The sequence below is a fragment of the Lontra canadensis genome, unplaced genomic scaffold (assembly GCF_010015895.1).
Source record: "Lontra canadensis isolate GAN:19392208 unplaced genomic scaffold, GSC_riverotter_1.0 scaffold3, whole genome shotgun sequence".
NCBI lineage: Eukaryota > Metazoa > Chordata > Mammalia > Carnivora > Mustelidae > Lontra > Lontra canadensis.
This window is the reverse complement of record NW_022630997.1, coordinates 11,614,198-11,639,281: the sequence shown is the minus strand read 5'-3', so window position 1 is coordinate 11,639,281 and position 25,084 is coordinate 11,614,198. Positions and strand designations below refer to the sequence as shown.

Sequence of the window (25,084 nt, the reverse complement as noted above, 5' to 3'; positions counted from 1 at the left end):
CTCAATAAAAATGATCTATATCTTTAGTAACAGACATATAAAGATGTTTGGGAAATATTATTGGTAATAAGGTTGAGTTACTTAACATGGACTTCCCTATACCCATTTTATCTTATTTACCACTATTCACCTTTTTTTTTTAAACTTTCAGTGTAACCACCATCTTTGCATGAAATACTTCTGACTACATACTGAGTGATGAACATTGTTGTACAAAATATTGGACTTCGAATTATTTGTGTAGCAGAGAACCTCTTCCCCACCTCACCTAATGTGAAGCCTGTCTCAGATCTGTCATTTGTTGAGAAATTCAAGTGCTCCCTCAACACTTGGATCAAGTTACTTATGTTTTCTTTTTACTTCAGTTAAATATGTTTCTATAACAAGTAGTTGTTGTGATTGCTAGTTTCCAGGTCTATGCCTCTTGTCCTACATTCTATAAAGAGGAAGAACCAAGCTCTGCTCAGTAAGTGAACTTTATCTTAAGAGATAATCACAAAGGAACATCTCCTAGTCATTTTTGCCTCTATCAAGGGCTTGGGCCTTTACTTCTTTTGTCCAACTCTCTAAGTACATTATTGATTATCAGCCCTTTTCAGAGTTTTCTTAAAGGTAACAAAAGCAAGGAAATTAGTCAATTGAGGACATTTGAAGGATCAGTGGAAACACAAGATCTTGTGATTTGAAGCAAATCTTTTGTGCAGTTTATATAGTATGAATATTTAATTAGTTTTTTGTTTTATTTGCATATAAATGTTTGAGTCAAGTTTTAATTTTTTGATTCTTATTTTTGATATTAATATGGAGGTTATCTTTGACTTAGACCTTGACTTAGACCTAAATAGGCTTCTGAACCAATGTTTTCCTATGGCTTCTATAAATCAACTACATAAGGATTTAACAATATTGACCAAGAACGCACTGTGTGAGCAGCCATGCACAGGTGCTGGGAGAAGTTATCTTAAGAATAAAAGTCACTGGCCCTTGAGAACAGAGCAAAATGCTGGCAATCACCAGACTCTTATGAGATTTGGTATCTTAGTCTCTTTACTGGGAATTAAAAAATCCCCTTTTTACTTCCCAGTGTGAGATTTTATATATATATATATAAACAGAGAGAGATCACAAGTAGGCAGAGAACAGGCAGAGAGAGAGAGGGGAAAACAGGCTCCCTGCTGAGCAGAAAGCCTGATCATGACCTGAGCCAAAGGCAGAGGACTAACCCACTGAGCCACCCAGGTGCCCCTCTACTCCCCGGTATATTGATATAATCATTAAATGCACTAACAAATATTGATAACATTAATACTAATAACAGCTAACATTTATATAGGACTTCTTACATGCCAGGATTTCTTTCAAGTATGTTCTGTAATATTAATTAATCAGAAAATATCTGAACTGTCAAATATTATAAAATTCAAAGTATGGTTGTTACTGCTGAGTATGTGAATACACAAGCAGAAGTTAACTCCTAGAGAAAATGGAGGCTGACTAAGCTTGGAGAGACTAATCAGAACTCAGGTGCTAGATTTGGAACACAGAGCTGGGAGATCCTGGATCTGCATCCTAACCAAAGTCCCCTGTGATGTCATCATCATCCCATTGTCATTAGCACCATAGGCATCATGGCTGTCACCATCACACTTCCCATTGCACACCACCTCCCTCATGTCAAGAGTTTTGTAAGCATTATTTCACTTCATCAGCACAAAAATCCCGGTAAGTAGGTCTTATCATCCTCATTTTATGGATGATGTAGAACAAATAGGTTACTTACAAAAAAATTATAAAATTACTAAGTGGTAGGATGAAAATTTCCATCCATGGATGGAATCAAGGTTCTTTCCAGTACTTTATATGGCCTTTTGTTCTTGAGAAAGGTGAGATTCTCACCACCTAATTGTAGCTCCAATAATAAGGGTATCATCCATTCTAACTTCCCTCAAGAAAGCTAAAGGATGCCTAAAATAGCAAGACCTAATGGACATAAGGTAGTCTGTTTTTCTAAAAAAGAATAAAATTTATCTTAATAAGGAGTACTTGACTCCCCATTAAAGATTTCATAGCATCTCCATTTACACTACCACCATTATAGCATTGCAATTATAAAATGCCTCTTCTTTCTTTCTCTCATTTGCTTTTCCCAAACAAGTAGAGATGCAGAATAATGTCTAGTCTTAATTTTTCTGTCAGCTACTCCATATTCTCTGTCACATTCATGTGAACTCAAAGAAGGCAAGGATAATATCTTCTTTTGTATCCTTATTCTAACAATATCTGGCACAGGACCAGGAGTATATCAAATCCTTCTACCAATCTATTTACTTTATGAACATTGGGTGTAGCATGGGTTTCTCAAAGACATGCAGGTATTTGAGTCAGAGGACATAGGGTTAATCCTGCCTTTGCCATGTACTATGCGTCCTTATATAAAAATACAACTTAGCAGTTTATTTCTCCTCATTTAAGGATTCTGTTCCACAAACAATGATTAGAAGAGTAAAATTATAGACAAATTGGTCTTAACATAGTGCCTTACATATAACAGGTGCTCAGATAAATATGATCCAATAATATTCGATAATACTTAGATAAATGTGATGCCTTCTAGTGCAAGGAATACAAATATGTGTCAGTTGGTATCTTCTCTGGAGCAGACAATAATAATCAATCATGTTATTTTTTCCTTAGTTCAACCAACCTTCAGAAATCTTGTCAACGCAGAGCTTCATACATCTACTAACTAATCGGATTTGTTATGTAGGTCATGGTCTTTATACCTTCCTTTGTCTAACTAGAGACACCAGCAATCAAATAGATAAATTCAACACCGAATAAAAGGAAAGATGGTTAGAAAAGAATACTGAATACATAACAAAAGGAAAGAGGTTGAGAATGGCCTGCAAAGATCAAGATCAAGATCAAGGTAAGTTCGATGAAAAGAAAATGATCCTATATGGACACAGGAGCAAAGGGAACAAGGGGAACACAGAAAGAAAGCTGCAGAGTCAATCACAGCCAGAGGACAAAGTATAAAAACTAAGCTAATGTGTGTTTTTTAGACAGAAAAGTAGATTGTAATTGTGCTGTGGTAAAATTTCTGTCCACAAGTGGACAATGAGTTGATTTATGACATGACAAGTACCTGAATGGTTTTTTCACAGCTTGTAGTAGAAGTACAGATAAGAGGAATTTAGGTTCTTGACTGAGAGGATAGCTGTTGTGAAAATGAGGAGAAGTTAAAGAGACTTTAAAAGTCCTACAAGGCAAGAAAACAGGAGGTGTCCTGACTCATTGGCTTGAGACATAAGTGAGAGAACGAATGCCCAGGCTTAATGGTTTTCATTCCAAGAGAGATGATAGAAGCTGATGGAAAAGAGGGGGAAAAAATAGTTATCTGTTGTGATAATGTTGGGATGGGGAGTCCTTTAACGGCCAGCTGGGGAGGCTCAAAAGTCATGTGGCATGGTTTGTCTGAAATCAAGAAAGAGGTTGGAACCAAATCTGCACCATAGGATCTATCATAACATAAACTATAATTCAAGCAAATAGTGTAGATAAAATTGTTCAGGATGAGGATATGGGGAAAGAAGGAAAAGGACTGAATATTAAACCTAAAATATACAACAGTTAATAAGGAGAGGTCTCACTTGAAATAGTCTTAGAAGAAAAACTACGGAATCATGGAGGGCAGCTATACAAACAGCTTAACAGGGGTAGAAGAAAAACAAAACATTTTAAAAAAGAAATCCATAAAATATTTAAAAGTTTGTAGATCACACGGAGAGATAAAAGATGCAAAATAGACAACCCAGTATTAAAGGAGAAGAAAAAAGTTGAAGGGCTGACACTACCTGATGTCAAGACTTACTATGAAGCTACAACGTCCTGTTGGTGACACACAAATGAAACAATTCAACAGAATTGGGAGTCCAGAATAGACCCAAATGTACTCCACTGATCTTTGACAAAGGAACAAAGACAAAATGGCAAAGCAAACAAAGTCCTTTTTTTTAATATTTTATTTATTTATTTGACAGAAAGAGAGAGAGGGATCACAAGCAGGCAGAGAGACAGGCAGAGAGAGTGGGGGAAGCAGGCTCCCTACTGAGCAGAGAACCTAATGTGATGCAGGACCCAGCCCCAGGACCCTGAGATCATGACCAGAGCCGAAGACAGAGCCTTAACCCACTGAGCCACCCAGTGCCCTGCAAACAAAGTCTTTTCAACAAAATGGTTCTGAAAAGAAATGGATATCTGACCTACAAAAAAAAAAAAAAAAAAAAAAAAGAACCTGGACACAGACCTCACACTCCTCACAAAAATTAAGTCAAAATGAGACACAGACAAAAATATAAAATGCAAAATTATTAAACTCCTAGAATATAATGCATAGAAGAAAATATAGATGATCTTGGGTAGAGTGATAACTTTCTAGGTATAACACTGAAGGCATGATCCATGAAAAAAAAAAAAAAAGAAAGAAATCTGTTCCCCAGAAGAGAGTAAAGAGAATAAGAAAATAAACCACAGACTAGGAGAAAATATTTTCAAAAGACTTATCTGACAAAGACTATTAGACAAAATAAGTAAAGAAATTTTAAAACTCAACAATAAGGAAACAAACAACCAGATTAAAAAATGAGCCAAAGATCTTAACAGACCCTTCATCAAAGAAGATATACACAAAAATGGCCCAGAAAAAAACAAACCAAACCAAAAAACAAAACAAAGCCTATCAAGATGCTTCTCCTCAAGGCATTATGTCATGGGGGAAATAAAAGTAAGTAAAACAAGGACATTTCATGGCATACATATTACAATGCCCAAAATCCAGAACAGCAACAACATCAAATACTCGGCAAGGATATATAGATCAATAGGAACTCTCACTCATGGTTGGTGGGAATTCAAAATGGTTCAGACAGTTTGGAAAAGAGTTTGGGCATTTCTTACAAAACCGAATGTAGTATTCTATGATTCAGTAATCACACTCATTGGTATTTTACCCAAAGTAGTGGAAAACTTGTGTCAGTACAAAAACCTGCACATGGATATTTATAGTAGCTCTATTCATAATTGCCCAAGCTTGGAAGCAACTGAGATGCCCTTCAGTAGGTGAATGGATAAATAATACTGGGACACGTTCAGACAAGAGAATATTTTTCAGCGCTACAAAGAAATGAGCTCCCAAGCAAAACTATGGAGATCCGTAGATGCCAGGGGGTTAGAGTGAAGTGGGGAGATGACTAGGTAGAGTACAGAGGATATTTTAGGGCAGTGAAAATACTCTGTGTGATACTGTAATGATGGTTATATGTCATTGTACATTTATCTAAACCCACAGGATATACAATACCAAGAGTGAACTATAAACTATGGACTTTGGGTTATGGGTTATGATCATGTGTCAAGGTATATTCACAGTCTCTGGGAGATTTCTATACGTTTTGCCATGAGCCTAAAACTGCTCTAAAAAAATAAAGTCTTCAAAAATGTTATCTAGGTAGGTGGGAAGTGAAAATTCAGTAACACTCTGGCGGCTGGAAATAGGATAAGATAGGAAGGGATGAAGGTAATTTAAACGGGTTGAACGAAAGTGAAAAGAAAGACAATCTTTCTTCACAACTTCTTAATCAACAAACAGCTAGTCCCATTAAATTAATGATTCATTGGCAAATTAACTGATTGTAAACTAAAACTGGAATCTTCCCACTGTAAATACTATGTTCAGTCCACCAGCATGTGCAAGAATATCTCAAACTACAAATTTGGCCCAATTATCTACCATTAAAAAGTTCCAAAATCATATGCTACTGAAAGATGATAACCCACAATCAACATTTTCCAAAACTTTTCAGAGTTCCCCTAGTGAACAGCAGTTGTTCTGTACAAAGAACTGCTAATACCATTCATGGGTCTGGAACTTGCTATTACTATATTGAGGTTTCTATTTTGGATAGAAATGTCAATTATATTCAAGTGGTTTTAAAAGGTAATTTAGACGATTTTCTTTCCAAGTGAGCCTCTATCCCTCAAAACCTTTCAACATCAACTTTTTCCTAAATTGTTTCAGTAATAAAGAGCAGTTACTTCTTAATAGGACTTTCTAAAATCATGATTATGTGGTCAAAGACTTCCATTAATAACTGGGCTTTCTTCATGGCTGCAGGGGGTATGTTCTCCTTCCGTTGCAAAGTAATTTTCCAAGAGTATGAGTATATGCATGAAAATTTGGCTTATAGAAACAGTAGCGGTTGCCAGAAAGCAACTTTGACACCTCCTAGACCAGCTCTGTCCCACGGATGGCTATTGTTTGTGCCACCCAATGTTAGCCAGCGCGATATTTAATGTTCTTTTCCGTAAGTTGTGAGCATTACATTGAGAACACAAAACTCTGGATTTCTGTTGTCTCACGAAGCATTCGAGGATCTAGTGGTGCCCCCCTTGTAATCATCAGCAAACAAATCAATTCTCCACTTCAGTATGTCCTCCCTGTTTTGTCACTGTCCCCATCACTCCCTCTTTCTCCTCAATACTGCGTTCCAGGGAGAGTTGCCTTTTTTGTTGTAATTGTCTTCGAATTTTTCCAATAACGTTAATGGAAAAGTGAAATATTCATTGGACACACACGTTTAGCAGACACGTGTAAATTAAACCAGTGCAAGAGCATTACATGCTTCAATAAAAAGAAAAAGGAAGAGAGGAAAGAGAACACATAAATCTGTAGAAGTGGAGACTATTATATGTTTACTATGCAAATCGAGAGTAAATGTGTACGAAAAACAATTATCCCAAGTCCGCTTGGTTTCTGCTTCTGTATTAGTCAGGAGGCAGGGAGGCGAGGGAACCCACGCAGCTGGCTGCAGGAAGCCATTGCTGACGCCTCAGGGGTTCGGAGAAAAACAGGGAAGTGGTTGTACCTATTAAAATGCACAGGTCTTGGGAGAGCCCCTCAAGAGCAAAATAAGCCCCCCAGAAGGAACCCTGAGGGGCACCCTGGGCTTTTGCAGAAAAGGACACTGGTTGGGGCGTGGGTCTTGGAAAAGGCACAATAAGGCTTAACCTGTGAAGGCTGGACAGTTGGCACACGAGGAGGAACTGCTCATTCTGGAAAGGACTGCTTTTATGGGGGTGGTGAAATGCGATGCCCACAGTGATAGACAAAGAAATGCAAAGTAGAAAGAGGACAAATGCACGCACTGAAATCCTAGCAGGACTGCAAGGAGCAAGTTCTTCGTCCCTCCTCTAGCCCCCAGACTCCCTCCAGCACCCTCTGGAGGCAGTTTCTAGTAGTTTGCTAAGCCAGGAGGTTTGCAGAAGCTGACGTACAAAATGGTATAAAGAGGCGTGTGTTAGAAGTGGAGAGTCAATAGCTTCATAGCTGATAGAACTACCTAACTGGCCCTTTAAAGACTACAGCTCGTGACCTTTGCCTTAAGGAGAAAATGGAAATTTTAGAATCCTTTGTATTTTATATATTAAATTATGGTTTATAATGTCTTTTCACTTTTTTTTTTTTTAAATCAATTGAGTGTGGTTCAGCTCCACAGTCTCAAAAGGCGAGAATGGCAGACATGATCACCTCGATTTCCCGTACGAGGAAATGGGAGTAGACAGCCATTCACATGCCAAAATCACCGGTGTCGCAAAGGCCAAATTGGAAGGAAGACACCCCGTCTGCCAGCTCATTGGCTAATCACTGTTGCAGGGGACTCCTACAAATCCACAGGTAACCAGAATCCCTGTAACTAATGAAGTCCACTAATGCTACTGCCTTGGGGGAAAGAACTCTGGTTTCACGTGGCACATTGTCCCATGTCAGAGAGGAAACCCATTTGTTTGCTGACTGGTTTTATTAGGTTCTGAAGAAGGAAAAAAAAAATATGTCTCCAGTTGAAGGTATTGGATATTTTTTGAGGTAAATTGAATTTAATGTTTCCTGGAACACCAATTTTATGTTATTTAAAAACCCTGAAGGAGTACAACTCAGCTTACTACCTTAAAGGAACCATGTCTTGGATCACACAATTTCTTTCAGTGCCAGTGAAACGCGTAACTCTGAGATGCATAGGGATATTCTTCTAGCTTCAGTAAAGGGTGAATTCAGGTGAATTGGAAAAAGAAGAAAAAAAAAAGAAAGAAAGAAAAGAAAAGAAAAGACATCCCTTCCTCAAGAAACTTTATTGCCATCTGCCGGGAAATTGAAATAATAGCTACACAAAGCTAGGAGAACAATAAGGTAAAAGTGATCCTCAGGATTTGTGCAGTGTACAACTTGAACGATAGTTAAGTGGTGACCTCTGTTTTCTCAGACACTAGTTCTACGGACTAATAAAAAATGTTATATGGGGAAATGACTGATTGATAGTTATATTTAACGGCTGTTTGCTTTGTTTTGACTGTTGTACTTTCCATATCCTTTAATAGACTAATGGGTTTTATAGATTTCCAGACAGGAGGATAACTGCACTCCCCAGAGTTCTAGGCCCAAAGGAGGGGAGGAGGAAAATAAACCCTTTTCTTAAGGAACAAACTACAGGGGAAACATTCTCTGAAACAGATCTGAAAGATAATTTATCTAAATAACACCCCTTATTTCCCTTATAGTCACCATCATTTACTTCAGCTTTGTTATGAAAGAGGAACCACACTCCTTTCCACTGGATGATGCATGAGTACTGTTGGGGTGGGGGAGGGGCACTTCTCACTTCCCCAGGATTCCGTGAGGAGATTTTTAGTTCAGTTTCCTTGATCCACAAACATGTGTGCATACACACATATGCATTCCAAATTTGGCATTTCTGAGTGAGTACTTTTGTTTCAGTTTGCCAATTCCTTCCCTCCCTGTCCCTTCTGGAAGAGGAATTTCCTAATCTGATAATAGATACTCAGGGAGAATCTGACATCAGTTGGATTCTCTCCCATTGAAAGAGGCATGGATCCTGATTTAACATACTGGCCTGAGGGCTCATCTGAATGTTTCTTTTTCTCCTAAATGTTGAATATTTGCCTCACATTACAGAGCTTGACAGGCCCAGATCCTTTGCTCTTTTTCCTTCCTCCCAATGAAATAAATCTCTCATTCCCAGTCTCCCCATTTCTGATCTGGCATTTCAATTTAAATCGAGGTCTGTAGTAGGAAGCCATAAACAATTCCAATCCAGCTTTGCCAGCAATAAAATTAGAGCACTGTCAACCTAATCTCCATGGGGTTCCTGTGTTTGATTGTTACCAATTTACGGGCAATGAGACGGTAGATTATAATATTAGTATACCTAACAATTCAAGATAATCTGTTGGGTTTCAACTTCATTATGATCATGAAATACATTTTGTACCTTAGAAAGTCATGGGCTTTCTAATAAAGCCATTAGCTACCTTATTACTGGAGGGATTACAAAAATAACCAGGTGGGTGTTTGCCAAGTATTTCAAACTTTGGATTTTGAACCAGATGACATTCAAAGTTATGTACAATCCATAGAATCTATTCATGTCGGTAAATTCTATTAAATTTTTAACTCTAAAAATTCTAAACAAATATATCCATGAGAGCCAGAATGGTGTGTTGCTTAAGATAATGAGCTTGGAATCAGATAGTCTTGTGTCTGAGTCCTACCACATTTTCTTTGATACCTTGGAATGTTGCTTCATTCTCTGAAGGTAAGGATCCTAGCTTCTGAAATGGAAATAAAAATATTACTACATAAAAATATTTTGAGAATGAAATGTAATAATTAAAGATGTGTATCATAGTGCCTGCCACATTCTAAGCACTCAACAAATATTAGCTGTTATTATCATTAGCCTTATTACTGAATGTAATTGAAAGCAGAAGGGACAATAAACAATTCCTCTGGCAGAAAACTAACAAGAAAACCAAACAGAAGCAGAGGTTCTAAAAGAATAGCAACATCAAAAATTACAGATTTTTCCTTGACTTGGAACATGGGGATATGGGGAGATGTTGTCATGGCAGCATGATCTGTAATATCCACTCATGTTGGTAAACTGTACCCCCACTCTGGATTTGTCCTGCAAATCTGCAGCTCTCATGCTCTAGGGCCATTCTCTACACATCAAGTGGAAGTTATAAAACAGGGACCTAAAAAACTATCAACCATTAGTCATTAATTCCTTTAATACAATATTTATTAATATCTAGGTTACAGAGGACTTGGTTCTAGAGACGAATTGGAAGACAGTAGGATTTTCCCCTGTCTTGATGTCATTTGACTCAGAGTTGGAGAGCGGGTAGATGGGGAGAGGACATATGGACAAATCTCTCACTCTCTCACTCTCTTTCTCTCTCTCCCTCCCTCTGTATTTAGCATAGCAGGGACATCCTTTTGTAATGACCATGATTTTGCAGCTCCTCTCAACAAGAAGGTGAGTCTCTTGCTCTACTCTTAATCTAGGCTTGCCCATGTTACCTAATTTGTCCAATGGGATATTAAAAGGAAATAAATTTTCTCACAGGGACGTATGCAAACCGCTTGTCAGCAGGCTTACTACCTCCTGCTGCTACTGGGAGCCATGCAATGTCGGTTTACAGAAGTCCGAACAGCTCTGAATTCTTGGAGCAGGAGTGTGTTGCCTGGGAGGTGGCAGGAGGGGACCTGCTGAAAATATTTTATATCCCTATCAGGATGATAGTTACACATATGTGTGCGTATGTAAAAATTCATTGAGTTCAAGTATTATTCACTCTTGTGCATATTGTCCCTACTATCTATACACAAGTGTGCTCACGCGTGCACACACACACACACACACACACGTGTATAGCTAGAGGATTTTCCACGAGTTGTAGAGAAAAATTGGGTCAGTACAGTATCACAGAAGCTGGAGAGAATAACGGTGAACTCTGTCGATGTGGTCAGAAGACTGAGGGAGATGAAAACGGCAGGATCAAGCAATGGAGAGGTTGTTGATATACTTGAGAGCAGTGTTCATGGACACACTTGTGGAGAAATCTCATTTTATGGTAGGTGTGTAGTGAATAGAAAGTGAAAAATTTGAGATGATACCATGTTTATTTTGATGGGATACTAATATATTCTTGTATATGAATGCAGTTCAGGAGACAGGAGGAGTTTGAGCTAGTAGAGAGAAGATAAATGAGGGAGGGGTGTTTTTCTTTAAACTTGAGACTTTTTAAGAGAACCTGCCATCATCATCATTATTATTAGTAGTAGTAGTAGTAGTAGTAGTAGTATTGATCTGCTCTATTAAATGGGGTTTAATACATGTCAGGTGTTAATCCTTTTATTAGTCCCAATCTATACCTTAATGGAGCACTTGCACCCACTCAACCCCTCTGTAGACCCTCAATATAAGCAAAGAAGTTTGCCATCAAGATCTCTTAATTCTATGGCAGAGTTACAAACTTGAGTCTCTCATTTCGTCTTGGTTATAGCAGGTAACATGCATGCACAGTTTTCTCATGAAGCCCGTGAAGGATTTCAGACAGAAAATATGCTAAAGAACACCCCCCACCCCTTGCTGGGAATCTAGATTTATCAGTAGAGTTATCTTAGGGTAGACTTGTCTTTAAAATTCTCCAAGATGCCCTTCTGGCTCTTCAAGTTTTAATTTCTTTCTTTCATTCTCACAAACTATGTATATTTCCTTCTTCTCCTATGAAATTGTCTTGTCACTTGTGACATTAATGTAGAGAGGAAATCTGTTAAAGGCAGTCTTTGCATCTCTTGATCTTACCGTATGTCTCAGCTCAGGCATCCCTCAAGAGAGAGGAGACCATGGGCTTTGCTTTCTGGATTTCAAGGAAGGTGAAGAGAGGGAGTAAGGAAGGGCATTCATTGGGCAAGATGCCTGTATCTTTCCATTTCAACTGCTTTCTCTAACCTATACCAGAGAAATATTAGCGCTGATGGGGCTTCGGGGAATCATTTAAATCCATCCCCATTCATTTACAGATGAGGAAACAGTGGTGAGGGAATTCGCCTAAAACTTCAGTTATTTATTGACAGAGTGTCTCCGTTGTCCTCTTCCATGCCTGACTGTGTGTTTACTGGAAAAGTAGCTTCCTATAGTTGAACTACAAGTGATGGTTCTCAAACCTGGGTGATCATCAGACTTAGCTATAAATCTTTTAAAAACCGACAGCTAAGTCTCACTCCATAGCTTGTGATATCTGAATCTATGCTAGTGTTCCTGTCCTGAAATCTATAATTAGGCAGGGAAGAATTAACACAGCATGCCTAATCTTTGGAAAGGCCTGTGTGCATGATAGCCCTTGCCTGGTGTCTGGATACTTGGATCTTGTCAAGTTCTCTATGTAATAAGAACACTTTGCCTGCCTGTCGTACCAATCATGATCACCTGGTTTCCTTCTAGGAGTCTGGAGCTTGATAGTTATGGTCAGCCATCATGCCTACATAACCAGTTCCTAATGAAAATCCTGGCCTCTGAGTTTCCAGTGCGGGTATCTGGGCAGAAGAACAGTATATGAATTTCCTATTGCTTTTTAAGAGTGGAGGGAGAATGTGTTCTTCGTGAACTCTTTAGGGAGAGCAAATGCCTGCATGTGGATATAGACACTAGACACTACTTGAGTTATCTTTTCCCCTTATTGACACAGTTGTGTATTCTTACTGCATTGTTGCGATAGATCTTGGTCATGAAAACTGTATGCCGAGTCTCTGGAATCCTACTAAGAAGCACCATGCTTGTTGTGGTCATGGGGCTGCTGAAACAAATTCTGTCAAAAGTGATTCCATAAGTAGAGACATACTGTTGACAAAGAAATAGAAACCTATCTTCTGTGTCTTGTGAGCAGCCAGGTTTGGAAACTCCTAGAGAAGACGGATTTGAAAGTCTCGAGGACATAACACTTTCTCCAAGCTTGTCTTTACATAACCTTATTCATCAGTAAGAGGAACCAAGGGGATGTTCTCCCTTTGAAATAGGCATTTCAAATTTAATAGTTCCAAAAGCAAAATTTTGATATTTCATCCAAAATCATCTCTGCTGATAATCTTCTTTCAGTAAATGGCAATTTCAGCTTTTTGTTCTTAATTTTCTCAGACCCAAAACTCTAAAGTCCTCTTAATTCTCTCCTTTTTCTCACCCTACATGAAAACTGTGATTAATGCAGAGACTAACTTCCCAATGTATCACAAAATGCAATCACTTCATAGTAACTCCACCTCTACCACTCTGGATTCCATTGCCTCCCTCACCTGACATATCACACTACTGTCACACAGATGGTGCATCTACCATTGTCACTCCGTGAGGACCCGTATTTGCCCCATGGTGTCTCCTTAAACCAAAGGTCACATCATATCACATCTCCCCTCAAAAAATCATCACTGGCTTCCCATCTCAGTTAGAATAAAATCCCACACCCATATCACAGCCTACAGACCTCTTTATAATCTGGCCCCAATTATTGCTCTGACCAATCAGTCACATATGTTCCTCTACCAAGTCCTCCCCTCCAGCCACATTCTCTTTCTTGCAGTTCTCACTTCCTCTTACCCAAGTGTCTTTGTGATTGCTGTTACTTTTGCCTAGAATGCTTTTCTTTCAAATATTGGCCTGTCTCAACCTCACATTCTGCAGATCTCAGCTCCTTTGTCACCATACTCAAGAAACCTTTCCTGAACAGCTGAAACCTCCTGTCTGGTTCTTATTTGTGGCCTTATCAGGCTTCCTTTTTCTTCACAGCACTTCTGAACCCTGGAAATCCTATGTATGTGCTTGCTTATTTGCATACTGGCTTTTTTCCCCTTGTTTCTGCTCCCGGTTCTATCCACTGTGTCTAGGATAGTAAATGACTCAGAGGAGGTGGTGAAAAATAGGATAAAGCAGTGAGTGAGCTGAAATATGGAGGGTGAGGAGTGACTATTCAGTGAGAGGGGATGGTCAAGGGAAGGCTTACTTAAGAAAACGTCAGCGTGAATTGGACGCAGGGTCAGGACACAGGAGACTGTTGCAGCGACCAGGGGACAAAGCAGTTAAGGCAGTAACATACTACAGGGTCTGTACAGAAGTCTAACTCCCTTTGGTCCCTCTCTCTCTCATTCAGTTGTTCTTTGGAGTCAAAGATTTTCTCTGCCCTCAGTTTCAAGACTGAGCCGACACAGTGGATTGACACGGAGAACATGGGAACGGTTCTTCCTAGTTTGCTCCCGCTCCAGAGCTTTCATTAAGTCAGCAAACCTTTCCTTTCCACGGCTGTATGCCCTGACAGAGCTGGGTTTCATGGCTGCTCCTCTGGGTTCCTGCAGAGCTACATGAATTGATGAGAGGAATGGCCTTTGACCTTCCAGAAAAAAACAGGATAAGAAAACCCATTTCTCTTTTTTTTCCTTTATTTTTTTTTAAAAATAGGAGTCTGAATTCCAAATAAGCCAAGACTATAGAGAAACTTGAAAGTGATTTAAAAAAAAAAAAAAAATCTTGGGCGCAGGACCCAAAACTCCTCAAAGATTGAAACATTTGTTTGAAAGGGACAAAGTGCCATGCATTTTAAAAGCAGAATCACACAAAATAGATCTCTCTCTCACTCTCACTCTCCCCCTCCTGCTGCTTAAGGGGATACTAGGACAAGTGACATTACAGATAAAAATATATTTTTTTAACTATGTTTTGGAGATATTTGCCAGCTGGCCTATTATGGCTAGAAGGGAACGGCCATGGAAAATGAAACTCCACTAAGGTTATTTGGGCATTTGCATGTTTTGCAAGAAAGGCATATGTATAATTATGGAAGGGATATTTTGGACTGAGCTGGTGGGAGCAGGTATAAAAGTAGATGCACTCAACGTCACTTTTTCTTTCACTGGATGTTTGACAGGATCTAAACCAGATTGAAAATCTATTGAGATACAATCACATTCCAGGAATCGGAGGTGACAGTAGCTTCCCTTCTTGGAGTCTTGTGAGCCAACACTATGACCAAAACAAAACTACTTTATGTAAAGAAATACTAGGTGGCTCAGCCAACTACTGAAAACCAATATAAAACAGTGGTTAAAAATGTGAGCTGATGTCAAACAACCTGAGATCAAAGTTCAATTCTACCATATTACCAGATGTGCACCTAGCAAACTAGGAAGAACCTCTCTTCCTTTGTTTTGTCATACTTTGTGTTACTGCAATTATAAGATCAGATAATCCCCTTGGAACGTGTAGAAGAGTATTTGTCAAATAATGAGGCCCAATAAATGGAAACTATCATTATTATTTATATGGGGGCACTAATTTTATGTAAGTTAATCACAATTCCAAGAAACCTTCTTCTTTTAAATTTATGACTCAACAAATATTTATCAAATTCTTACTATGTGCTAGGTACCAGTCCATAAAATGTAGCTGACAAAAAAATAAAAATGACCGTTCCTTCTCTTAAGGAGAAGGCAAGAAGGTAGTACAGTAAGGTATGAGTATATGTCAATGGCATCACAGGCTACACTATGATAATTTTCCAAATAGATTGTGTGAATAATATACGCTTCAAATTGAAATGAAAGAGATTGGTATGAAATATGGAGGGACCACTTATGGGAAACAATTCAAGTTAGACCTTACAGGAGAAATACATCTGGTCTGGATGAAAGGAAAAGAAAGTTCATTGCACACATAGGGGAGAACAGAGCAGGACTTGGAAAGGCAGGCTCTGGTCTCTGTCAGTGAGTGGAACCTCTTGGTTGGAGCAGATGCCTCTTGTTTAGATGAATGGAGGTGAGAAGAGTCTTATAGGTTAGTGGTAGACTCTGGGTCTGGAGGCATGCTTGAACACACAAAAAATTTCAGAAAACAAAGTGCCTAAGTTTGTGTGGAGATCTCTGATAACACAATCAACACAAGGAAGTCCTGCCTTGGGTGGAAGATGGGTGGATGACTTCCAATGTTTTCCTCAAGCTCAGATTCTGGGGTTGGCTGTGGGTGTCCTGCCAATATGAGTATTTTGGGCTAAAAACATGATTTCTTGGCCCTCTCCTGTCATTGATTCCATGAGTATGTTCCTCTGTCTAGCAGGGCATACATCATACAGCATGGGTAACATGAAGGAGTATCCCCCTCCAGTACCTCTCCCACTGGATGGTTGTGAAGATTTAAGAAATTTCTAGAATGTGCTATATTATCAAAGACAGTGTCAATGTAAGACCAAAGAAAGTAGAATAAATTTGATATTTTAAACTCACAATTGGTACCAGGAACAGGGTAGGAGACAGAGCTAGACTTCAACCCTGCTGTATACTTTCTTTCCACACCAGCCCCCAAATATCATCACCTCCATTTGTACATGAATCTTGACTTCATTCTCTCTCTTCAGTGGTGCATGCTGTGTAAGACAATGCCATGTGTATTTATCTACTCCCTCCTCCAGTCTGTCCATGAAGTGGGCATGACTGTTTCTTTATTTCCCAGATAGAGAAAGTGGTACTGAGATAGGCAGGTAATAACCCAAGGTCATAGTCTTTAGTTAGCAGAATCAGGGCTTGACTCTAATACAGCTCTGTTAGATGCCAAGGCTGACAAGTTTTTGCTGTAGGACTTTATGGCTCCACCACAGAAGCCTTGCTCTCAGCGAGCTGCTGCCCACATGCTGCTCCTTAAGACTTGGACTTCAGATACCCAGGGCCTCCCATTTTGGCATCTTCCTTGGACTTTATCCCTGCACCCCTAAATATACTTTTCCTTCTCAGTCAACTATGTGTGCCTTTGAAAATGTATACAACTCTGTTTTCATGCTATTGACAGAAAAGATGGTTATAAAATGGACCTTTCTATAATGAAGGGCCACATGGCATGCACTAACAGGAGCAATGGTGGGACTTAGCCTGAGAGCAGCTTTAGGATCGGATGCAGCCACTCACTGGCTAAGTTCCCTCATCTCAAATATCTTCTTCGATGCTTTGGGCTTCAATGTCTTCATCTGTGAAAGAGGGAACATGGCCTGCTGCTAGGAGGATGAAACCAGATCATTCAGATGGAAAACATTTAAAATTATTAAGCATTATACAAATGGAGAGCATTATTATTTGTCAGGCAAATTTGCTATACAGAAGCAATCAGATTAACAGGAGATAAGTTCACAATGAAGGGAAGGAGAATGGGCACTCGAAAATATGCCACACTGGCGTATTAATTACCTTGAATTAGAGTTACTTAAGAAAAAACAGCTGTAAGAAGGACATAGTCTTCCTAGACTTCCTTTGTCTCCCTGAAAGCAGAAAATAAATCTCTCATGCAAAGATACCCTCCTTGTGCCAGGAGGTAGAGAAACACCCTTATCACCAGAGATTGGGAATTTGGGACCAAGAAGGCTGTATAAGCAAACTTCGTAATATCTTCACTAATTAGTTCCCCCAAGCCAAACCCCTTTGTTTTGTCAATACCTCACATATGTATTCTTTGTCTACTATGTATAAAGCTGGTTGCTTTCCTCCTTTAAAAGCCTCATACTTTATTTTTCTCTTGTTAATCTGTCTTTGTCAACTTAACTATTAGGCCAACCAAAGAACCTAGAAGAGAAGAAGAGAAACATTTTCCTCCCCTTTAACATCCTGGTGAGGCCAGTTGTGGTTGGAGTGAGCTTGGGCATGTCCCTTAACATCCCTAAGGTTCAGTTTCCTAATCAGAAAAATGGGGATTTTGGATTACTCACAGGGTTCCTGTGAAGATTGATCAGGGTGTTTGGTTAAAACTTCATTGTTTATAATTCATTCTAATCTTTACCATAATTGATTGTTGGTAGGAAATAAGGTATTTATAAAATGCAAGTAAATATGCACGGAGATAAGTCTGATTTGTTGGAAAAACTTCAGGTCCCTGAGAGCCTTATGGAGGCTCCTGTATAAAGGAGTAAGCTGTACTGGACGGTTATGCTCCATAGTCGGAGTTGGCTGGAAAAGGGTCAGCTGCCTGAGATTAAAACTCCTCCTCAGTGATGGGAGCTTAAGAATTTAACTTGTAGTTAAATTTACTTACTACTCCTCCTCCTCATCTTGTCTTGATAAGAGCTTGAGCTAGGCAAGTCTGTGCTCTTCCTCTTTTAAGAGAAGGGAGTAGAGTGGATCTGTCTTCATCAGCCTCAGTCCTTTCGTCCTTGTCCTTGGGAGAGCAGATCCAGAGTATCTTGTATATGGGAGGAGCTGGGCAGAACAGGCATAGGGAGCAACGCCAACAACTTCCCTAATAACTGTGGCACCCGCTTCCTTAACTTTTGGCTGTACCCCAGGCTTACTCAGTGGCTGTGGCCTAGAAACTCACTGGCAGGCAAAGGGATGGTCTTGTTGCTGAAATTGAGATTCCAGAAACAATGATAATAAAAGCTATGTCTTTTTAAGAGAAAGCAGCAGCAAAAGAAAAGTAAACAGAGTACACTTATGATTACCAAGGGCTTAGGAATCGGGGATATGATGGTACAAACCCCAGCTCTGCTATTCACAGTCCTTAGAGTTCTCTACACATCATATAGGCTCTCCAAGTCTGTGTCCTCATCTCTTCAGTGGGGATAATAATGCCAGCCTTCTGATCTGTTGTGGTTTAATGTGATTAAATAAGATAATGTATGTAATCAGATGAGCGTTGTGATAGACACCCAGTAAATGTTCAAATAGGAAAGCTATTTGATGTTTTCCTCTTTGAGGAACATAGACACACAAACTCTATGTTAAGTTTCTGCCTGCTTCTGTCAAAATGAAGACCTTAATTAGCGCTAACCTTGGACAAGGCAGTTTGCTATAAGCAGTGGGTTATAAAAAGATGTTTACTTAGTAGTCTTGTGTTTAAATAGCTTCTCAGCTAGTAAAACATAAGTAGGGGAAAAAAAAGAAAAAGAGTTGGAAAAGGTCACATATACATGGGACCTAACAGTCAAAACAGCAAGTACTATAGGAATTCAGATGAGTAAATGGGAAACATTTCACACACACACACACACACACACACACACACACACACACAGAGTCTGTTTTTGTTTTGTTTTGTTTATTTAGTCTTTCATTTTTCCAGTTTGTCTGTTAATTGGTAATATCAGTGATACCAATATTGTCCTAAGAACTGTGCGAGAAATCATGTTAGGTTGGGTCTTACAGGACAAATAGGAAATACATAGAGAGAGGGGGACAACTGGGATTATTTCTCTATGAATTTAATTGACAGAGGAGGAGGAGGAAGAGGAGGAGGGGGAGGAGAAGGAGGAGAAGAAAAAAAGAAAGTCATTCAATTTTTCCTTTGCTTTTGCTTTAGCAACTTATTGATAATCCCTTTATGTATCTTCATCCCCAACTCCTCTCACTAGTCTTGGAAAGCAGCTCCCTAGATATCCTAACAATATCTCAGATTCAGGACATTCTTATGTGTATTGGGACTATTATCTTTTCTTTAAAAATGGGCACTCCATATGGTTCCTATCTTGACTGAGGTCATCACTGCCTCCATTTGGAGAGTCTATCTGTCTTTGCGCATGCTAACTGGGTGTGCCAAACCTCAAGACCTAACTATCCCCTGACAGGGAGCTATTTCTATTGCTAGTGATGTGAGCAGTTAAGTAGGACAAGAGAGTGGCAGCATGACTATAGTACAACTACCCCCCACCCCCTGGAGCCTAGGGACTCTTATGTACTGCTTGCTATAAAATCTACTGGGCCATTGGCCATAGGTTCTTCAGCTACAGTGCAACCCATAGAGTGTGTAACTGCCATCTGGGCTCATCGCATCACTCTGTAGGCCTTGGGGAGACACACTGGTACTTCCACCCACGCGTTCCTGCTGTGATCTGTGCGGTGACTAATATATTATCTTATTCTGATCCAATGAGCTTCAATGTTTACTTTTTGCACCTATGGAGTTATGCAAACCAACCTGCTTGCTGCCTTAGCCATGTTGTGTAGGGTCTTGTTACTCCTTGCTCTAGGAGACTGGGTTCCTCTGACAGCATCTGTTCTATAGTTCAAGTTTAAATTCAACCTTATTTCCAATTCTTTCCACTCCCTGGAGCATATAACAACATTATTGTATGATCAGAACATCAAAACCTTGCCACTCCAAAGTTCTATCTTATACCTTGCTTTTTTCACATTTCTCCTAAGGTTATTCTCTTTAGCTAAGAATTCTTATTTATCTCAGGGAGGTCTTTCTTATAATTTAGTGATTACATGAGGGATTTGAAAAAAAGGCTAGATTTAAATCCCAGCAACACTACTTGTAATCTTTAAGTCCTTTAATAGTTTCTTACTATATTAGTGCCTTGTTTTTCTCCCCAATCAAATGGGGTTAGTAAGAGTAACTAACTTACTCGGTTTTACAAGGATTATATGAATTAAAACATGGAAAGCACCTGTAACAGTGCCCAGAAAATAGTAGGAGTTCTGTAAATATTAGACCTATTTTTTTTTTATTTTCATCGTGGACTCCAGCCTGGTGGTATCCTAGCTACCACACAGTTTTCAGAACCTTATCACTCACATATCTGAAAGCGTATTTATGGTCATGTCAGCAGAAAGGAAGGCACACTCCCAAATCTTTGACCTTTTGTGATCTAAGCCCATTCTACCTCTTTCCTTTGAGTACTCTTTAACCTCATGCAATATTTAGGTCCTCATAAAGATGTCCTCCTTCTTCACACATAATGCATCCTTTTATTTCAATGAACATCTTCCTGGTTTTCTTAGTTTTTTCATTTTGTTTTGTTTTGTTTCACACCTCAAATGCCTAAGACTAATCTATGTCTCAACACGGTGAATGGAACATTAAAAGATTCAGTCAATATTTTCTTAATGAATGGCTGAATGAAAAAAATAAGGGAAGGAAATAAATAAGCATTAGATCCGCTAGGTAAGAATTTGTGCATTGAGCAAGAATTATTTTCTAGAAGAGCACAATGACTGTAGAATTTCTTATGGCCCTCATAAAAATTCAATGTTTTATATATATATTCACTTTTTTTTTTATCTTAGGAGGAAAAAAAATCTCACAGGATAATTCTTATTTATGGTTTCTTTCTTGATTTTTTAAAACATACTCATACTTCTCTTTATTATTCTTTATATTCTAGAGGGAAGAAATCAGATTTGGGTATCATTCCAGAGATATGAATAAATAGGTTTATATATGAGCTTGTATCAAAAATCTTTACTTACATGTAGAGAAAATATATGCCCATCTTTTCCCCAGCAAAATCCCAGTTTATGCATTTTTTTGGTGTAATTATTAAGAACTCTTTTACTCTCAGAAGAGTCTCAGTTTTGAGGAAAAATCATGTTTTCATAAGGAAGTCATAAGGAAGTTCTATGGTTAAGATTTCATAAGAAATCAAAGAAGAGCCAGATATTTACATGGTATGGAATATTTAACTGATCCATCAACAATTTTTTTTTTTTGAGTGTTCTCTGTGTACTAAGCTCAGTATTCATTGTTCCTTTTGAATGAGGACCAGACAGGAAGATATCCTGACCCACACATCTTCTCTTTCTGTTTTTACCTTTATTGGGGGCTGCTTTACCTAACCCGCAGATGCAGGGTAATAGGAGGTCAGGTAGAAGGGTTCAAAACAACTATTTTAGATCTGTTTCTCAGAAATCCCACTTGGACTTTCATAAAGGAAAAGTGAATCTATTGTCTATGTAAATAAAAAGTTCAAAACTACTTCATTTCAGGAATAGTTGGCTTTGGATATTCAAACAGTGTTATCAAGAAACTACGTCTACCTCTCCTTTTTGCTTTGTACTATGCTGGCTTCATTCTTAAGAGAGTTTTCCCTTCATGGACACCCCAGAAGATCCAGACTGACATTCCTGATTCTTGTTACAACATATCTGTTAGCAAGTTTTCTTTCCAGTTGTCCCTAGGATGTTTCAAGATTCATTTTCATTCGACCATTTTTGTTTATGAGTCCATATATAACCAAGAGTCTAAGAGATTGAATAGGTTAATTATCCAGACCTGAGTCATATGCAACCTCTGAATATGGAGAACATTGGGACCAACCCAATCACATGAATGGAGATTAGTAATTATTTTCCAAGAATGAGGGCCTTTAAAAATTAGGAATGGCAAAGCAGGAATTTCACAACCAACTTAGGTTCATTCTAATCAATCTTGTTGCCAATGGTTCTATGATCCTATGTTTGTTATGGTAGACTAATTTCTGTCCATCATTTATTTTCTTCATGAAATGAACACTGGGGCTCCTGTGTAGTACAGTTGGTTAAGCATCTGACTCTTAGTTTCAGCTTAGGTCCTGATCTCAGTGTTGTGAGACTGAGCCCCACATCAGGCTCTGTGTTCAGTGCAGAGTCTGCTTAAGTTTCTTTCTCTCTCAACTCTCCTACCCTTCCACACCCCCATGCATTCTCACTCTCTCTCTCTCAAATAAGCAAATAAATCTTACAAAAAATAAAATGAACACTTATTTCATATTTTATAGCCTGACCAAAGTTTTATTGGCACTTGTAATTGGGCAGGTGTCTGCATATACTGCCCCCCCCCCCCCGAATGACTCTCCTTCACGTGTCACTCAGGCTTCCAGGCATCTTCTGTCTTGAGACTTGTCATCTGAAAGTTTTTTTTCAGCCAGTCACAGCTAAGGGAAGATATGCAGATGGGGAGTATGCATGGGATAGTCATATAAGGCAGGCCTGGAGCTATGCAGAAAACTTAAATCTGCATTTTACCACAACTTTGGAACTTAGCTAAACCTTACTGTTTAGGGGTATTGATAATCAAGGCATCTCTGAGCATAGAAAGAACTTGGACCCCATTCACTGAAGCTAACAAATGACTCCTTGTTCCTAGGAAAAAAGCCATCCATGCTCCGGTCCAGAAGAACTTCTCTATGTCTGAGCCCCAGCCATTACTATGTTCTAGTACTTTGAGATAGGAGATTCTGATCTATTTATAAAGACCCATTAACCTCTACTTGTCCAAAGGCCAGCTCTCAGATGTTGCCAACTATCAGCCTGGATTCCCAAGGAATTTTTGTCTTATCCTGCACGTGAGATCTCCAGGCCAGGTGAGAGTCTGTTCTGACAAGTCTAACCTTATAGCACAACTCTATCTGCAGACTGACTACAGTAATGCTCTTTGTCTTGGTTGCTATTTGCCATCTAGTTTTTAGTGCAGGAATCATTAACTATGAACTCTCCTACATTCAGCAATTCTTATGGCGGTATTTCCAGGTTTGCGTCAGTTAACAGGCCACCAACCCCTTGATAGCAATACCTATTTATCACTCAGCTGTAAATATTGTCTCCAGGCAAAGCTTGGCCTACATGGTCTGAGCCCTCAAGCAGTTTTATTTTGACTCATTCTAAATAAAATTGAATTACTCAGAGTGTGTGGGTAGGTGAACAGGAAAGAGGAGGCTGGCAAGAGATGTAGAAAAAGGAGAAGGAGAAAGAGAAGGGGAGAGGAGGAGGGGGGCAGAAGAGGAGGATAGCAGAAGAGAAAGAGGTAGAAAGAGAGACAAGAGAGAGAGAGACCGAGAGAGAGAAAGAGAGAAATCGCATGTTCTCTGTACAGTGGTCTTAGAAATCTTTCAAAGAATGAATAGGAGAAAAAGTATGTGACCACCTGTCAAAGAATGAGAGGAAATGAGAGAATAAAACAGGAAGGAAAATAAACAGGCCAAGAAAGGATGAGGGGAACTCAAAACTGAAAAACTGTACAGAGAAAAGATTGTAGAAAGGTAGGAGAAGGGTCACTAAAAAGCCTGTTTAAATAGGTCTCTATTTTCCCATTTTCTCTCTCTCACTACCAGGGAGTTGATCAGTGAGCACTGAATGAGCATCTGTTATTTTCTGGGTATATATATATCTCATCAAGTGCATCTTTTGAGGATTATCTACCATTTGTGCAATGTTGGGTAAGTGGCAAATGGGTAGGACAGAGTCTCAGAGGTACAGGCTTTCAGAAGAGGGAGAGGTCTGTGTTACCTGAAGATCTGAGGGAAGGATTCCAAGCAGAAATGGGGGTTCAGTGGATCATGCAGTCTGGGTAGGACCAAAGCAAGGACTAAGGGCACTCTCAGCAGGGGGAGAGGCAGAGAGATACAGAGATGCTGGACTCGACTGGGAAATCTGCAGCACGTGAACTTCTAATGATAAAAGTATTTGATGGAGGCAGGGGTAGTTAGAAAAAACAGAATCCAGTGAGAGATTGTAAGGAAAAATAGGAATGAAGAAAAAAAAATAGAGATTGAAGGGAAAATAAATAAAAGAAAAAGGCATAGAGTGAGAAAATAACAAATGAACTTTCAGATGCTTTCACATTTTCTGGGCCAGAACCATCACATTGGTCTCACATGGCACTCCAAGAAGAGTTAGCCTTGCCTCTGGCTCAGCCTCTACATCTGTTCCATTGATGGGATGTCCTGAGTAGCATTCCTATGGGCAAGGAGCCATGTTACACACCTGAACATACCCAGATGAAGTGCTGGTGTTAAAACAGAGACAAAGATAGGCAAGGAAGTCCACAGTCAGATTATATTTCTTCCGGAAAATTTTTCTAGATAACTTTTTTTTTTTTTAATGTGTTCACTTGCCATTTAAATCATAAAACTTAAAATGCATTTTCCTCAATATAAATAGGATTAAAATAAATTTGGGAGTGAGTTATGGCCTGATGGTTTCTAGCCCATTTCATAAGTTAAAGTGATTCTTAGTTATAGTAACTGTCTGTCAGTCATCAGACTTCGCATGGGACAAATGTAATATTCATCAAATTCTCCATCAAAACCCCAAGTACCCTAATACCATCTATAATCCTGGCTTTTCATAATTGGACAAAAGCCTAACTATTCTTGCCTTATCCTTCACTACTCAATGATTCATACTCAGAACCCATGCTAGTTGAACCGCTTTTGGTAACATGAATAATTTCCTACATATCCTTGGTATGTATTCAGGCTAGTTGGTCTTCTAGGAACATTTGCCCCCTACCCTTTATCCCCCTCCCCTCAAACTCTCTTGCAAGGTTATCTTTATTCAATCATTCTACCGGCAGGTGATTAAGTTAAAACCAGGTTATGAGGTTGGGTTCTAATAAGGTCCCACTGCTGTCCTTGTAAGAGGAAATGTGGACAAAATAGTCTCATTCTC

The 25,084-nt window shown here is 39.1% G+C and overlaps 1 long non-coding RNA gene across 4 annotated transcripts; it reads left to right on the top strand.

Annotated features, from left to right (window-relative positions):
* Positions 1-1,647: 1,647 nt before the first annotated feature.
* Positions 1,648-22,999, top strand: LOC116879287. Of its 4 annotated transcripts, none has more exons than XR_004385001.1 (4): positions 1,648-1,685; positions 2,695-2,929; positions 10,337-10,394; positions 22,916-22,999. It is a non-coding gene; the product is annotated as an uncharacterized LOC116879287 (long non-coding RNA). The 4 variants fall into 4 exon arrangements; XR_004385002.1 differs by lacking the exon at positions 22,916-22,999 and adding an exon at positions 22,782-22,802; XR_004384999.1 differs by lacking the exon at positions 22,916-22,999 and adding an exon at positions 14,227-14,310.
* The last annotated feature ends 2,085 nt before the right edge of the window (positions 23,000-25,084 follow it).